The 10789-nt window shown below is 34.9% G+C and overlaps 1 pseudogene; it reads right to left on the bottom strand.

The window, feature by feature from the left end:
• Nucleotides 1-629: 629 nt before the first annotated feature.
• Nucleotides 630-4125, bottom strand: LOC138942936 (uncharacterized; annotated as a pseudogene).
• Between the last annotated feature and the right edge of the window lie 6664 nt (nucleotides 4126-10789).

The raw sequence follows: 10789 nt of genomic DNA, 5'->3' as shown, positions 1-10789 counted from the left end.
GGTCGTAATAATGTTTGTTTATATTGTGATAATGGTTTTGATGGTGGATGAATATTTTGTGTGAATGATTTTATGGCTGGTGAAAGAGAGCGTGATGATGTTTGTTTCAGCTGTGATGGGGATTTTGATAGTGGAAGAATATTTCGTGCAAATGATTGGGCGGCCGAAGAAGAGAGTGATGATGTTTGTTTGCGTTGTGGTGATGATTTTGATGTTAGAGGAATGTTACAAATGATTGAGCGACTGATGAAGAAGAGCGTGATGAAATGTTTCTATGTTGTATTGATGGAGAGGGTATGTGTTCATATGATTGAGCACATGAGAATGATAATGATGAAGCATGCAGGGATGATGATACTGGAGATTGTGAATATTGTAATGGTGCTGTGTCTGTCTTTGTGTAATTGTTGTAACAGTCATGTTTTGTGTCGTATGTCCTTATATGTTTTTTACGTCTCTTCGTTGCAATTGCTGAGAGTGGGATGTGCGATATTTTGCAATATCCGTACTCAGCAATTGCAATGCTTTAGATGTTAATTTATTAGTCTTCTCCGTATCTCTTCCTCTTCCTCGTCCTTGTTGACTCATCTGAACAAAAATTTTAGAAAACCTACCTAATAAAGGCCATTTTAATCTCTGGTATGTAGAATAACTGCAACTACCCAGACATTAACAATAGGATCCCTATGCCCTTCAGTATGCCAATAAGGCATGCGAAAACATTTATTCTGTACTTCATTAAGATTTATTATAATAACTTCATCAGATAATGAAGAACATCGAAAGACATCTACTGAAGACAATGGCAAACCAACATCAAAAAAATCTTCAACTCTGCGAAATTCTTTAACTGCCAACTGAATGCTCACGCGAGAGAATAATGTTTTGAACAAGACAAACTTTCGAATTCTTTAATATTACCGTATTATCTTGATTTTTCACCGATATACGAAATTTTCCTGTGTCTAAGATCTGAAACTGATGATTATCTAGCGGGATATCAAAAACTACAGGACTAACCCACGGTTTACTGGAACGCACCACTTCTTCAGTTATATTTACAAGATTTTGTGTAACTTGAAACTTTTCAAATCGCCTATTTAAAATTTGCTGCAAATGCTGATGAGGCTTGCGGCAAATCTTGCGGAAATAAATCATATTATTTTCATAGGAAAACATAGACAATTCATTTAATGAGCCAAAGCGTCTCGCGTCATCTACGAGATGTAAAAGACAATGAGTAATATAAGAAAGGAATCCTGGACCATATATATCTTCTGCTCTATTCACAAAAATCCTTAATGCTGTATGTGCAAAATCAAGATGGTTTTCTAATAAGGAAGAACTGACCAAAATTCGAATGGCGGAATGTAATAGAAAAAAATGTTTGTATGCAGCAGCATTTATGAATCCATAATAAACAACTGGAGCAGTATATAAATCAAGTTGGCGATTTTCCGTAGCCTTAAACCCTCCATATTTTTTCATTAATCGGTTTTCGCGAAAATTCTTTAGGGCAATAATTTTTAACTTGCTGTAAACGTGTCGTCATAATTTCAAGTAATCTAGCTGAAAGTTTTAAACCTGGATTATATTTTCCATCAACAAAAACGCTATTTATTTTTGGAACGACACCGAGACAAACGGTGTGCATGTAGTCGAAGATCGTTTGAGTTACCAACCCCATCCCCAAAGTAAGCAGGGCAGATTCAGAATCTGTATGATGTTCTCCATCAATGTGCTGTCTATACTCTTCGTCTGTATCAGGGCCTGTGCTGAATACCACGATAAGCTGTTACTCCACGACGAAGCCAATTTCCCCGAATCCAACATTTCGAACACGGAAATAGACTGCCATGGCCTTTGTGACCCAATACAAAAGCGCGTGCAGGAAAATCAGCTATGAAACACCTCAATTTAATTAGTTTTAATTGATTACGAAAAACAACTGCTCCATGATTAAATATATCCTGAACTTCATCCACAAAATATTGGAATAATTCCTGCGCATTAGTTGGTTTCGATGAACCTCTCCAGATGCCTACGATTTCGGGTTTACTTCGAGGAATATTTGCAATTCTAATTTGTATTGGCCAGATTTGAATTTTACCCTGCACATCTAGTGTTGCACCATCTGTGCTAAAGTCTATCATCAAAGTATCAAGTGGAATCAATTCCGGAGAGGTTTGTTGAAGAATGGAAAGAATTCCTGTCTTAACTCCTAAATGAAGATATTCACCCCCTGCAATGTTAAGTATGGGGTGCGCAGTCCATGGAGTCTTTCCTTTGGCAAAGTAGATAAACAAGGATGTGTTCGAACAACTTGTAAAACAGCGTTTATTTGCGTATGAGACATATCATTGCATACGAAAGTTTCAGCAAGGCGTTCTTGAAAATTATTGATAGTATTTTGAGACTCAATATTACCGCAATATTTACCGCATCATCATAATCTGAAATGGATTCAGTAACGTCTGAAGAATTTAATACTTCATCGATCTCATTAAAAGTAAATTGCACATCAACTGATGCATCAGAAAATACAAAAATTTCATCCTCTTTAGTCTGATTGCGTTCCGCAAGAATTTGTTTTTCGTTGACAAAATCTGAATCGGCTCTAGCAAGATCTAAATTCTGCTGTTGTATACATTCGTATTCATTACGTGCAGTTCTTTCTAATTTTTCCAAACGACGACGATGGGCTGCAGATAGTAAATGATAAGGTTTGCGACTACGCCTGTTTGTCAAACGCAACATATCGATAAAATAGAATATAAAAGAAATGAACGAGACGAAAAAATAACAACTCGAGGAAGAATAAATAAAATCTGACCTGGAAAAGCCTAAACCAAAAGAAGACAAGTTTTTCTAATTATTTTAAAACTCAATAATATCTAACAATAATATAATAAACTCAATAATAAATAATCATATCTAATGAAAGCCTGAGAGGAATAAAGATTAAATTATATAACTATGTAACTATTGCAAGTGATCGAGGAAAATAATTTATTAGGAATTTTTTGGAAAATAGTCTTATATACTCAATAAATAAAAATAAGAGAAATAAAATACCTGGAACAAATTATACAAACCTCGTCCGTTGTAACTGGCTCAGCAATCTGACCTGTGGATTAAGAATAAAACAGTATAAAGTATATAAAGATTGAAAGTACGTGAAATTAAACAAATACATTTGTTTAATTGAGTTTTTATTTAACCATTAAATTATTATCATCAATTGAGAATTCATAATGATGTATTGACAATATAGATTGAAAATTAAACTATCTTGTACTATGGAATATATGATTAAAATTAATACGCTTCTAAGCAGATGAGCAGTCGTCTGTTTCATTCTCCCCTGAATAGTGAATTAGATTTAAAAAAAGTTCTTTTGAAAAAAGAATCCTGAGGTTCTATACGAATAAATAAGTCAAAAATTATTAATACACTAGAAAAAAAGAAAAATATTTAAGGAAAATAGATATGTGTTTAGAAATTAGAGATTAATGGATAACTTCAGAGTCACAATCTGGTACATCTTACAATATGTTTAATTTTTTAATAAATTATTTAATGGATAATTTATTCAGCAGAACAAACTGCTCAGTAGCAATTAAACATGATCGGCTCTTACTTTTAGAACAAAGAAATCAATGTCGAGTATTGATAAGACACTCAGTTGTTGTACTGTTGAACGCAGCTAATGTTATTATTTAATGCCAAAAATGATTGTGATAAATATAAAACTGTTAAAAATAAAATAACATGCGTAAGAGCAGTGCGTCTTAGAACATATATATAAAGGACATATATTTGTACATATGTATATACTATATGTATATACTATATATATATATATATATATATATCGTCATACCATCACTCTAGAATTCCATCAGAGGCTGGGTGATAAGCAGAAATCCTGACACACTCGCAACCAATAAAGTTGGTGAGAGCTTTAAACAGTGCTGCTTCAAACTGTGGACCTTGATCTGTGGTAATAATATGTGGAGAACCAAACCTCGCCACCCAATGAGAGTAAAAGGCAGTTGTGACAGTTTCCGCAGAAATCTCAACCAAAGGAATTGCTTCTGGTCGTCGTGAAAATCTGTCAATCATGGTAAGACAAAACCTAAAGTTTTGGCAAATTGGAAGAGGACCAATCAAGTCCAAATGGACATGTTGAAAGCGCTGATCTGAAATAGAATCTTTTGATGAAAATTCTTCGTATGTTTGTGAATTTTAGCTCGTTGACAAGATAAACAAGTTCTAGACCATTCCTTAATGTCTTTTTTTATCGTTAGCCAAACAAATTTTTGTCGAATCAACTTGCAGGTAGAACGACCACTGGTATGAGAAAGTCCATGAACAACATCAAAAATTTTTTTTCGTAAAAGTTGAGGTACATATGGACGAATATTGTCAGTGGAACAATCGCAAAATATCGGAGAAGAAGAACTAATAAAAATCAGTTTCTGTAGTTTAAGAGAAGAGTCTGTAAGGAGAGATTTTAATTCCTCATCTTCTTATTGGTATGTCAGATCTTCCAGAGAAACAATAACTGGCATAGAAATGGATTCAATTCTTGAGAGCGAATCTGCAACAATATTATCTTTTCCAGAAATATATTCAATGTTAGTTGAAAATTGAGCAATAAAATCCAATTGACAAATCTGTCTAGGCGAAGCTTTGTCCAATTTCTGTTTGAAAGCATAAACTAAAGGTTTATGATCAGTTCGTATCAAAATTTGACGTCCTTCAAGAAGATATCTAAAATGTTTGATAGCCAAGAAGATACTCAGAAGTTCACGATCGTAAGTGCTATAATTGCGTTAAGTGTTATCTAACTTCTTAGAGAAAAACGCTATTGGTTTATTATAGACGCCAATAGTTTGTTCCAGAGAAGCACCTACCGCTAAATCAGAAGCATCGCACGTCAAAATAAAAGGGACTGTTGGAGCAGGATGAGTCAAGGTTGTGATACATAACAGCTCTTCCTTGCAGAAAGCCTCCTCCGCTTCAAGTGACCAATTAACAAAACTCTTATCCTTCTTCTTACTGTCCTTCAAATAGTCAGTCAAAATTACTTGATGTGAAGCAGCGTTTTTTAAACAACGACGATAGAAGTTTATAATTCCTAAAAATCTTCTTAATTCAGGAATGGTTTTAGGTTTTTTATAATCAATAATTGCTTGAATTTTTTCTGTAGTAGGTTTAATTCCTTGCTTGGAAACAAGATAACCAAGGAAAGGAATTTTTTCTTTACCAAAAAGACATTTGGAAATGTTAATTGTCATACCAAATTGTTTCAGACGTGTAAAAACAGTATGCAGATGCTTGAAATGATCATTTTTATTGAATGAGGCCACCAAAATATCATCCAGATAACAGAAGCCAAAGTCAAGACCAGAAAGAATATTATTCATTAAACGTTGGAAGGTCTGAGCAGCGTTTCGAAGACCAAAAGACATTGCCAGAAACTCAAAAAGTCCAAAAGGAGTAGTCACAAATATTTTCGATATATCTTCCTTTGCAACCGGAACTTGATAGTAGGCTTTTACAAGATCTATTTTGGAAAATATGTTCTTTTCGTGTAGACCTGTAGTAAAATCTTAATCGTGTGGAAGAAGATATCCATCTGGAATAGTAGCCGCATTCAAAGGATGATAATCTCCACAAAGTCGCCAAGAATTTGATCCACCCTTAGGAACCATATAAAGTGGAGCCACCCAAGAGCTATTCAATGGCCGACAAATTCCTTGTTCCATCATTGTATTAAATTCATCTCTTGCGAACTTCAATTTCTCAGGAGATAATCGTCGAGAAGTCGAAGCAGTGGGAGAACCTAACCTAACCTTTGACGACGATATGATGTTCTACATGATGTATTTTATTATTTAAAATTGAAGAAAAACAAGATAACTTCGGAAATACAATAAGGATTTTATGGAAAGGTGAGTTTGGCGAAGTTGTACAGACTGTCAAATGATTAACTCTTGACAATCTTTCTTTGTGAGTTAAACTAGTAACAGTATCAATCAATTGTCTACGTTTTATGTCAACCAATAATTCATAATGGCCCAAATAATCTGCTCTCAAAATAGATCGTTGAATATTTGCAATACAAAATTTCCATTTGAAAACTCTGCGTAAACCAAAATTTAAGGCTAAGGTTTTTGAAACACAGGTATCAATCTTCGTTCCGTTAGCAGCAAAAAGTTTAAAAGAAGAAGATGGACAATTTGATACTGACCTTTTTGGAACCAGAGATATGTCAGCTCCTGTATCAATCAAAAAACAAGTTATTTCAAAATCTATGCGACAAACTACAATCATTTTGATCTCATTTGAAAGATAATTTAATATCAAACAAAATGACCTATATACACGGGGTCCACAAATGTTTGCTTAAATAGGTAGAACCCAAAAACCTCTGAAATCACGATTACTTTTTACATTTTTACAAATATCAGGGAAAGTATGCGCCTTTCAACAAAAGTTGTAGAGAATTAAATTATCTTTCAAATAAAATCAAAGTTCATGTAGTTCCTTCCACAAGTATTGGAGTAACCGTCAGAAGCCAAAAAAATACTTTTCGGTATATTTGAAATTGGTTATTAACCGGTTTCTTTCAAAACCTATGGGGCGAACTACAATCGTTTTGATCTCATTTGAAAGATAATTTAATATCGAACAAAATGACTTTTATATATATACATTAGTCCACAAATGCTTCCTTAAAAAGTTAGCTCCCAAAAACCTCTGAAATCAAGATTATTTTTTATATTTTTACAAATATCAGGGAAAGTATACGTCTTTCAACAAAAAGTACCGAAACAAAAGTTGGAGAGAACTACATTATCTTTCAAATAAGGTCAAAGTTCACATAGTTCTTCCACAGATTTTGGAGTAACCATCAAAAGCCGAAAAAATACTTTCGATACATTTGAAATTTGTTATTAAATAGTTTATTTCATATCCTATGGAGTGAGCTACAATCATTTTTATCTTATTTGAAATATAATTTAATACCGAACAAAATGACCTTTATATACATTGGTCCACAAATGTTTCCTTAAAAAGTTAGCTCCCAAAAACCTCTGAAATCAAGATTATTTTTTATATTTTTACAAATATCAGGGAAAGTATACGTTTTTCAACAAAAAGTACCGAAACAAAAGTTGTAGAGAATTAAATTATCTTTCAAATGATGTTAAAGTTCATGTAGTTCCTTCCACAGGTTCTGGTGTTCCGTCAAAAGCCGAAGAAAACCTTTCGGTACATTTGAAATTGGTTATTAACTGGTTTTTTTCAAATCCTATGGGGTGAACTACAATCATTCTGATCTCATTTGAAGATTAATTTTATACCGAACAAAAAGTTTCCTACAATCATAGGTCAAAAAATGCTTCTTTAAAAAAATTGCGCCCTAAAACGTCTGAAATCACTGTTATTATTTACATTTTTACAAATATCAGGGAAAGTATGCGTCTTTCAACAGAAAGTATCGAAAGAAAAGTTGAAGAGAATTAAATTATTTTTCAAATGAGGTCAAAGTTCATCCCATTGTTTTTGTTCATTCGCGTATTGCTTTAAATATTCGCCTAATGCGTGATGTGGTCTTTCTAATGAGCTGTTTGATTGAGAACGGAAGGCTGTTGTGCGAAATTTGCAAATTTTAAATAATTTTGCAATTTTTTTTATTAGATCGCTAAGGAAATTTCTGCCTTGATCCGTTAATATTGCTTTTGGTGCTGCAAGTATGCAAATAAATCGTTCTACGAAAGCTTCTGCAATGGTTTCGGAAGTTTGATTCGGTAATGGTATTCCCGTACAAAATTTAGTTAATTGATCTTGTAATGTTAGAATATATTCGTTTCCTCTTTCGATTTTAAGTAAAGGGCATACAATATGCATAGCTACTTTAGCAAAAGAATATCCTGATGTATCTGTAGTTATCATGGGTTATTTTGTTTTTACTCGAACAAGTTTTTTCAATTGACATTGCAAATGTTGCTGTATATACCGTTGAACATCTGCTTTTAAGTTTTCACAGTAATAATTATGTTTTATTCGGTTATATGTTTTTGTGACTCCTCGGTGTCCTCCCATAAGCAATGCATTTCACTGATTATAACTGAACGTAAGTCTTTCAGTAGATATTTAATTAGTCCGTGACAAATAATAACTTTAGTAGGAGAACTTTAGTCGGTAAATATTGATTGTAAATGTGATTTGATGTCAGTCCATGGAAAATTATTAATAAACTCGGTTTTTGCGATACTAAATGTTTCTAATTTTAAATCTTTGGTTATATTTTGTAAGTCTGTTAAGATTTTAACAATTTGATCAAGAGTAGTCGTAGAGTCTCCTCGTTGTTCTTTCCTGATAGATAAAGCCATATAATAATGGTTTTTATTTTATGGCCTTGACTTTTCCTAGAACAAAAGATCCTTTGGGAGCTCCTTTCATTCGAAAAGTTTTTGTAAGCTTGAATCTAAAGATCTTCCCTGGGTCGACGAAATATACTATGTTATCTTTTCGTAAAAATAATAATTTTCGAGAGTCTATGACGTTACCGTGAATTATTCTATTTTCAATAAATGCGGGTTTCGTTTTTTCGATTTTAAATTTTTATTAATAATGTCTTGTTCATTTTCTTCTTCGTCTTTTCTTCACTGTCAGAATTTTAATCAGGCGGATCATTTCTTTCTTCAATCTCTTCAATCTCTTCAATCTCTCCTCCGTCGCTATACAATTCGTCGGTTATTTTATTTTGCTCGATATTATGTTTTGGTGTTTCGCTTTTTGTTTAAATTTTATTTTGTTTAGGAGGATCACGTATTAAAGTTTTTCGGTTATTGATAAATTATCTGGTTTATTTAATTCCGTAGGTGTAAATGAGAGAGTATCGTTATTGTTATTTAATAAATCGCTTTCAGGTATTCTTTCTTCGTTTTCTTCGGTATCTGAAAGATATAAATGGAAATCGTCATCTTCTTCTTCTTTGCTATCGGATTTTTCTAATAATTCGGTAATTAATTGTGTATTTTTAGAGTTATCTGGGTTGAAAAATTTCTTGTTTTTTATGATTTTACAATTTAATTCTGCAATATTTACAGGATTTCTTGATAATGCGTCTGCGTTTACGTTTGTTTTTCCTGCTTTATATACAACATCGTAATCATATTCTGACAATTTTAATCTCCAATGGAGTATTCGTATATTTGCGTCTTGTGCGTTTTTAAACTACATCAAAGGTTTATGGTCGGTTACTAAAGTGAATTTTCTTCCGTATAAATATGATCGAAAATGTTTAACGCAATATACAGTAGCCAGTGTTTTTTTTTCATATGTATCATCAAGCGACGCGGTAGCGTCGCGACGCCAAGTATATAAAAAAAACGTTTCGGTCAACGGTTTGCCTATGTTGCCTATGTACAGGGGCCGCGACGCTACCAAGTAGCATATCCGGAGTTTTGCGTCTAATAAACTCTCGATTAAAATTCCTCAGGAACCAAGCCGTTAATCAAAAATCTAACGGCACTTTTAGTAGTGATACTAGGCCGGTTCTAACTCAGGTCCTCTGGGGGGGGGAGGAGCAAGGGGAAACCGGCGCGGGGGAGTATGACGTCACGCGGGGGGACTGCGGCGGAACGGTCGGCGCGTGGTCCGTGGAGAGGGGGAGGGGGACCGCGGCGGAACTGAAGGCGTGGGGTCCGCGGGGAGGGGGAGGGGGACCGCGGCGGAGCGGTTAGCGCGGGGTCCGCGGAAAGGGTTAGGGGGACCGCGGCGGAACGGTTGGCGCGGGGTCCGCGGCGGAACGGTAGGCGCGGGGAGGAGGGAACGCACGCGTCCGCGAATAGATATGACAGAGATAGCGCGAGGCGTTCGCAATGTGTAAGAGAGGGATAGCGTCCGCATGCACTTGAGAGAAGATAGCGTACGCAAGGCGGTGCGAGAAGGATAGCGCGAGGCGATCACAGGCACGAGGGAGAAGGATAGCGTCCGCTTTGGTGTTGGAAAAGGATGACGTTCGCGGGAGGAAGAGATAAATAGAGAGATAGCGCGAGGCATGCATGTAGGAAAAGGAAAGAAGAAGATGCAGAAATAATAGATACTTTAATAATAATAATAATAATAATAATAATAAGTTTATTTAATAATTGTGTGTATATTACAATGTGTGTGTGTGTGTGTGTGTGTGTGTGTGTGTGTGTGTGTGTGCATTGTCTCAAACATTTTAGAGTAGGAGATGTATCACTTACGAAGAACGCTTACTCTCAGCTCTTGAAAAGAAAACAAAAGTTAGCATGTTTCCATGAGCAAATATCTAAAGTCTTTTAAATATGAATAATATATTATTATAATATGTAAACCACTATCGAACGGCTATGAACGGCTATTGAACGGCTATTGAACAGCTTTGAACGACTATCGAATGGCTATTGAACAGCTTTGAACGACTATCGAACGGCTATTAAACGGCTTTTGAACGGCTTTGAACGACTATCGAACGGCTATTGAACGGATATGAACGGCTATTGAATGGCTATTGAACAGCTTTGAACGACTATTGAACAACTTTGAACGGCTTTGAACGACTATCGAACGACTATCGAACGGGTATTGAACGGCTATCGAACAGCTATTGAACGGATATGAACGGCTATTGAATGGCTATTGAACAGCTTTGAACGACTATTGAACAACTTTGAACGGCTTTGAACGACTATCGAACGACTATCGAACGGCTACTGAACGGCTATCGAACAGCTATTGA

This window comes from Polyergus mexicanus, unplaced genomic scaffold (genome assembly GCF_030449975.1).
Source record: "Polyergus mexicanus isolate NDT 795.1 unplaced genomic scaffold, iyPolMexi1.0 SCAF_24, whole genome shotgun sequence".
Classification (NCBI taxonomy): Eukaryota; Metazoa; Arthropoda; class Insecta; order Hymenoptera; family Formicidae; genus Polyergus; species Polyergus mexicanus.
Note: the sequence above shows the minus strand (reverse complement) of the source record. Positions and strands in the feature narration are given on the sequence as shown.